Here is a 7,531-nt window from a genome sequence, read left to right as displayed (position 1 = left end):
ATTTGCAGCCTCCATCCTGAAGTCAAGCAGCTCCTCTCTCCAGCCAAACAGGTTTCCAACTGCCACTGGGTGTGGCTCAGGCATGCAGGTGAAACTAATCAAGCCCATTTCCAGAGTATGACTCAGCTATTTTGTAGTTGGCAGCAGCAGATTCACGCTTTTTTGCGATTTCTTAATTTGCGAAATTTGCAAATTAAGAAGTCGCATAAAATTCTAAAAACAAAATTGCGACTTTTAAGGAATCGCAAAAAAGTCGCAGAAACATACATACATCGCATTTAACGATTTCTTAATAGCGATTCGCAACGACTCGCTATTAAGAAATCGCTAACGAAAATCTTGATACATCTACCCCAATGTTTCTTGCTTGCGAAACCGGCTCTCTCTGCCGTAGCATATTTATTATTCCTCCCCAGTCGTCACAATCCGTACCATTGCAACCGGATGCGTAGGAGCCGGAATCTGAACACCCCTCCCAACTTTCGTGCACTCGCCCACGTGAACATAACATTCCTTTTTTACCCAAAGGTCAAACAAATAGAGGAAAACAACAAAAAAATATAAATCACTGGTCTTTATACATGAGAAATAGAAAAGAGAGCGGGGGGTGAGAGAGATCGAAAGTAGAGAGCATTTGAGTCACTTCACACAGTTCAATGTAATATAAAGTCATTGAAATGAGAGGATCTTGCCTGATGGGCAGAAGATGGTATCTCTCAATGCCTTCCAGACTCCAGTTCAATCAGCAGGAAAGCAGGTGGCACGATACCAGGACTGAAGGGCACATCAGACTGATGGAGTCCTACTCCATCGGACAACGAGGGAGCCACTCAGACTCAGTCTGGTGAAACAGGAGCCTCCAACAGATCTTCCATCAGTCCTCTCTCCAAAGGTGTGGTTGCATTCCCGAGGTCTCGGGATCCCTGCTCGTCCTGCTACAGAGGCCTGGAACTTCTTAAAGAATGAGACATTCCTCGTGATGGTTTCCCCAGACATCTTAGCCGTAATCATGTTTTCTTTCCTTGTTTGCACCTGCCAGGGGTGTTGCTCCAAAGGTAGAGTGAACTTCCCTCTGGACTGTTTGTTCTTGACCAACACGAGATCACCGGCTTAGATTGCACTTTGTCTCACCCGCCGAGTCTGAAACTTGTGCTCATTTTTCATTCTTTGTTTCTGCAAATTCTCATCAACCTGATGTTGCATCGCTGACGGCTTCTACACAGAGGGAATGACATCGCCCAGTGTGCGATGCATGCACAAAGCACTTGGACTGACCTGGGTCGTTGTATGAGGAGTTAGACGATACATTCGCAGGAATGCATCGAGATAACAGTCCACATTTTGACTATTGATTACTGCAATTCGGAGCACTATGTTTAGGGTGCGCATGAAGCGCCCAGCCTCCCCATAGGAGCAACACCCCTGGATTGTAGATATTCCGTGAATTGCTGGCTTGTAAAAGAGGTTCCATTGTCAGTACTTAATTATTTAAGTAGGCCATGAGTGGCCATGAGCTTCTCCAAACGAGGTATCGTTTGACTGGCTGTGGTGGATTCCATGATCTCGATATCTGGGTACTTTGAAAAAGCATCCATGTAGTCTCACATGTGGTGACAATCCAGGAGGCTGCCAAAGTCAGCACTAGCCCTTTTACAGGGAAAAGGGGGAATGTCTTCCGTAAGGATGGGTGCAGAGGGATCAGCGGATCCAGTAGTCTGACATAAGGATCATTGCCACACATTTTGTTCCACCAGATTATCCAGATCGGGAAACCAGACTTTGCATCTCAGCCAAGACTTGGTCTTGATGATCCCTTGGTGGGCCAAATGGGCCAGGTTCACCACTTGCTGTTGAACAGTTCTGGGAACCACTGGCAGGGGGGCCCCTCATAAGACAGCCATTCGGGATATCACCAATTCAGTGCAAAATTGTACAGAGAAGTTAGCGCTGATCTTGCGGTCTCTTTGGGATACGTAGTCTTATCCTGTAGGGTAGCCCATCTTCCGGACCTCACTGCAGAGATGCCCAGCTGGATGCACTCATCAGTTTGAGTGGCTGGAACGATTTCCTCCAACGAGATGGGCAGTGGGCAAGAGTGCTCAATGACCAGTCGAACATATTCTTCGATGACTTGTTCATCTTGTTCCTCACATTCAGTGGCTGGTCTAGCATGCTTAGAAAGATAGTCGGCGGCACTTTGAGCACCTGGTCAAAACTAGACTGTGAAATGGTAGTCTTGTAACTGCAGTATTCATTTCTCGATCCTGGGTGGAGGTTTGGATGCTGACCCCATGAATAATGGGATGAGGGGTTCGTGGTCAGTGTGAACCACAAAAGACTAGCCATATAGAAACAGATGAAAGTGGTGGAACCCCCAATGTACCTCAATGGCTTATTTTTCCATATGGGAGTAGCGTTTTTCAGTGTCTGTCAGTGCTCGACTGTCATAGGCCACCGGAGCCCACTATTCATTGTTCTGCCTCTGGGATAGCACAGCACCGAGGCCGGTGGGACTGGCATCTAAGGATATCTCAGAGTCTTTTTTCAAGTCAAAATAGACTAATATTGTGTCCTCTGACAGTGCCCGTTTCTTAGCCTGGAACACTGCTACTTTGTCTAGGCCCCAGCTCCAGGCATTGCTTGCCTTAGCCAGTTCTCTCAAATGACCAGTGAGGTCGGTGAGGTTACGAAAGAAGCGGCCACAGTAGGTGACCATGCTGAGGAAGCTCCATATGCGGGTCTCTCTGGGGGAACCAGGGACAGCTTGGATGTCCTGGACCTTTGCAGGATCTGGTTGTACACCTTTCTGGGAGAACCGATATCCAAAGGACAATATTTCATTCTGGAGGAAAGCTCAGTTGTGTCGGTGAAGGGTGAAACCATTCTCTCTTAGCCATTGAAAGGTGACTCTCGGGTGATCAAAGTGTCCTTCAAGAGAGGAAGCATGGACCAAAATGTCGTCGCTAACATTGAGGACTCCATCCAGGCCAGCCAACACGCTTCGGACGGTGTCCTGAAAAAACCTCGGCGGCACTCGATATCCCGAAACTGAGACGCCTGTATGGCCGTAAGCCTACATGGGTGGAAAAGGTAGTAATAGCATGACAGTCAGGGTCCAACATTATCTGATGATAGCTGGCTATCAGATCTATTTTTGAGAACTATTTCTACCCAGTCACTACTAATACAATGTCATCAACCGTGGGCATCAGATGGTGTTCGCGTTTGATGGCCAAGTTCAATAGGGGCATGTCCACGCATATCCAAACCTCACTTAGCTGATTTGGGTTTGCAAACTACAACAATTGAGGACACCCACGGAGTCAGGCCCTCCACTTTTTCGATAATGTCTGCCTGCTCCAACTTCCTCAGTTCCTCTTCCCCCTTGGGCCTGAGGTGGAAGGCCACTCGTCAATGTTTCAAAGCCACCGGTCGGATCGAGTCACCAATGTTCAGGCGGATAAAATAGCTCTAGAGGCACCCCATGCCTTCGAATACCGATGCAAACTGAGCCACCATGTCTTCCATGCTTTCCCGGTATGCGCTGAAGGCAAATGTGATGAGTTGAAGCTGCTGTGCTGTGCAACAACTCAGAAACATTCCGGTACCTCCTCTGGTTATGTAGATCGTGGCCCTCGCTGAGTGAGATTCATGTGTGATCTCAGATGCGAATACATCCACTAGGGGAAGCAGAGAGGTGGATCCGTAGGCAAACACCTTTGTGGTGGTAGGCTTCATAGTGGGTTGAACCGGAAATGTGCGCAGCAGGGACTGCGCCATGATGTTGAGTGAGGCCCCTGTGTTGACCAAGTGCATGTACTTGATGGCCATCCACGAGGACACTGCATCTTGAGATGTGCTTCTGGAGGCACCTATCTGGTTGCATAGCATGTATTATGTGCACTGCACCTTCGAGGTCATCATCGTCCATGTCCTCTTCGCATCCCTGGTCTCCGCAGCATTGAGGGTATTGATCGGTTTGGGTCTCTGACCTTTGGTGGGCGCTCACGACTGACATACTTTGCCGAAGTGGTTCAGTTCGTTGCACGTTGAAGACCGCTTTCCTTGGGCTGGGCATATCCCTTGATGTGGATAGGATTCTCTGTGGCCATAGCATGTCTTGGGTTGCACAGTGGTCTTGGTACAGGTTTTCTTCTTGTCCTGGTTTTTGATAGCCACAGCATTGACCGGTTCTGTCTTAACCAGGGGTTGTAGTGCAACCTTTATGTGAGCTGCTCGCACCGTGCACAGTTCTTTTGACCTACCCAGGGTCAGCATGTCCTCCATAGGCATTCCTGCTACTTGCAGAATGTTCTCCCGGAGTTTTGTTTAGGAGCAGCCCTGAATAAATTGAGCATATATCTCATCATTTTTATCAGGCAGCTTGCACATTCTGGCTAACTCCCTGAGATGGGCATGGAAACAATCAACTGGTTTCTCTGGTAGCTGTCTGGCCTGATGCAGCAAGAATCGTTCATAATCAGGATTGGCCAGGGGTTCACCGTAGGCAGTTAATGCCCATGTAAGGGTGACATACGTGTAGGGCGTATAGTGCTGCACCTCCCGAATCTAACAGCATAGAGGGTTGTTGATCCAGATCTAGATCAATAGAAGCAGAGTAGGTCTCCAGGCGCTCCACCCATTCTTTCCATCTCACAGCATGCGCAGATGGAGGACCATCAATTAGGAAGGGCTCCACAGGTGGTATCGCGGACATAACAACAACGCTCACTGAGCCTACCTATCTGCACCCCACTGACCATAATCTGGGACTGTCCTGGATGGATAGAGGAGGATCTCGCCACTGAGGATAAAAACTCGCAAGGGAGGTGTTGCTGTAGCCAGAGTTCTCCCTCAACAGGGAAGCAAGAGGTACTTGTGAGATGGATGTCATTCAAACCATGGAGTCGATGTAGCAGCCTGGGCAGACACACTGATGATCACCAGACACCTCACTCAAACGTGAGTTGGACACTAATGTATGATCATGAAAAAAAATGCAGGGCTGGTGATGCAAAAACGTGGGACCAAGCATTGGGAAGACAATACAAAATTCCTGTCAGTGCCAGACATGGCTTCAAAAACATCCACAGGGTGATTCTGCCTCCAGCAGAGCTGAGTAGACACTGCCCACTCAACAGAGCTGGCACGCAAACTGAACTCTTCTGGCAGACAAACGGGAGTGCAGACAAAGGGAAAAATGGGTGTGGGCACTTGAACACTTAAATGCCAGGGGATGACTGCAAAACCAGCCTGGAGGAGCACTCCCCTCTGACACACCCGAAAGAACCACGCACTAGGCATGCGCCCCTCCTGCAGTGCGACCCGCTGAGCTGGGGCAGCTGACGCCTCGGGCACCGTGGAGGAGATCGGAGCAGGGGAAGAACAGCAGGCTCTCAACGGGTTCTGGCCGTCCCTCGTCACCAAGTTGTTATGTTGGCTAGAGCCAACGTTTAGCATGTGAAACAGGCCTCATGCTTATTTAATAATGGGAGGCCACAACATGATGTTTCTTATTTTTGAAACCGGTTGCATAATAATTATTCCTCCCCACCCATCATCAATGTCCGTACCATTGGAACCAGATCAATAGGGGCTGGAACCTTAACATCTCTCCCAACTTGGTTGAACCCGCCCAACGTGAACATAGCAGGGACATGCCTTCTTCTTCTGATCCACTCTACACACCTCAGTCAGCACTTCATATCAAGAAGTGTTCACAAGGCAGCAAAATACATCGGCAGCTACTGAAGCGACATGCTTGCCACTTACGACATGTCCTATACTCATCAGGCAGCGTGTCACATAATGCAAGGCAGCAAATAACATCAGAGGACACAGAGCATCAACCTTGTTGTTTATCGCTGTGTTCTGGCAATTCATGCACATTCAACCTCCACAACCCTTCTCATCAATAGCACAGTGCAAAATCTTTGGTATCCGAACTGTCATTTGAGATGTCATCAGTGATGTCACTGACCATGTCATGAATGATGTAATATGTGACGTCGTCAGCAGTGCATTGTGGGGCGTGAGTTATAATTAGCTCAGCTGACCTTAACAGCAGAATTTCACTGGTTTTGTATGAGTGAAATGTCCAACTAAGTATAATGTGCCTGAAACCTATGGGTTTTTTCAGTGAATTTCAAAGGTTTTACAAATGCGTATTTCTACCTATAACGTGCCTGAAACCTATGGTTTTGTCAGCGAATTTTAATGTTTTTTTAAATGCTAGTTTCTAACAATAACGTCCCTGAAACCTATGGGTTTTGTGAATTTCAAAGGTTTTTTAAATGCTAATTTCAAATTATAATGTTCATTAAATCTATGGTTTTTTCAGTGATTTTGAAAACAAAATTGTTAGTAATATTTTGTAACTTTAATATCCTAAAAATAGTTTCTGTAATTTTTTGTTTGCTATTAAAGTAATATAATGTCTTCTGTTTTCCTTTTTTTTGAGTCGTGCACCCATCATATACCTATCTCAGAGGGTGCACGGATAAAAACTGCCATATTGGTAAAGTCATGAAGGATGAGAATTTCAGCCAGCCCACTCCGCTTACGCTTACAGGGAGGGAACTACAACGCTATATGTCCCAGGTCTTCCCTGTAGTGATCTGCTGATCACAGATCTAGTTGTCAGCATGCCACAGCCACTTCCTCAGGGCTGGTTTACACCCACACCACACTCATCCAGCACAGCCGTCACAGGACATGTGACCCTGCATTAAAAAGGGCCGGGAGCATGTGCTCAACGCCATTTCCACTCTCTACCTGGGTGTGTCCGTGTGGTTATTGTTTATGCATGAGGGCCTAGGGACATACCACATCACATTCTCCACTGACGGAGGTGACATGATGGCGTCCCCACCGCAATATTCAATCATAAAGGGTCCATGACTTGAGGTGCACAGAATTGGTGGCAGCCGAGGCACTTTGGCCGACACGGTCCTCACCCAACATGGTGATGACTTGAGGTACACAAAATTGGTGGCAGCCATGGCACTTTGGCCAACACGGGCCTCCCGTCATGTGGCGATGACTTGAGCTGTACTGTTTTAGTGCCATCAGAGCTGAGCGAGTCTGCAGCCTATGATGATGCATAGGCCTCGATATGCCATCCTGGCAATCAAGACCCGATTTGAATTGTGAGCTCGGCTGGAACGCGTGTACGCCAAAGGCTGCTGGCTGTACAGACATGACTCCTCGGCGCAGTGCAGCAGGATGTGGTGTGGGCCTGTACCGCAGAATCCAGCGACGGCTGAGGAGGTTGCTCAGGCACATGGTGGCCTCTCATGGAGACACGCTGGTGGCAGCAGGTGAGCATTGAGGTCTGGGTATGCAGGGTCAGGCGGGCATCGCTGTGCCGTGGACTGGTCTGGGGACCATTGCTGGGATGCTTTAAAAAGATGTAAGAATCATGCACACTTTCTGAGAAGTTTGCGACAACATTAGTGTACAGACCCCAGTGGTCCAGTTTTGCCTGCACATTTTTGGAATACGTGTGGTTTCTGTTGCGGTGATTGCGTGA

General features: G+C 48.1%; 1 protein-coding gene across 1 annotated transcript in view; it reads right to left on the bottom strand.

The window, feature by feature from the left end:
• Positions 1–7,531, bottom strand: part of LOC147732612 (contactin-associated protein-like 5) — a 1,641,055-nt gene that overhangs the window by 1,245,373 nt on the left and 388,151 nt on the right. The gene's annotated exons all lie outside the window — the stretch shown is intronic.

The sequence above is a fragment of the Lissotriton vulgaris genome, chromosome 2_1, assembly GCF_964263255.1.
Source record: "Lissotriton vulgaris chromosome 2_1, aLisVul1.2, whole genome shotgun sequence".
In the NCBI taxonomy this organism is placed as follows: Eukaryota; Metazoa; Chordata; class Amphibia; order Caudata; family Salamandridae; genus Lissotriton; species Lissotriton vulgaris.
Note: the sequence above shows the minus strand (reverse complement) of the source record. Positions and strands in the feature narration are given on the sequence as shown.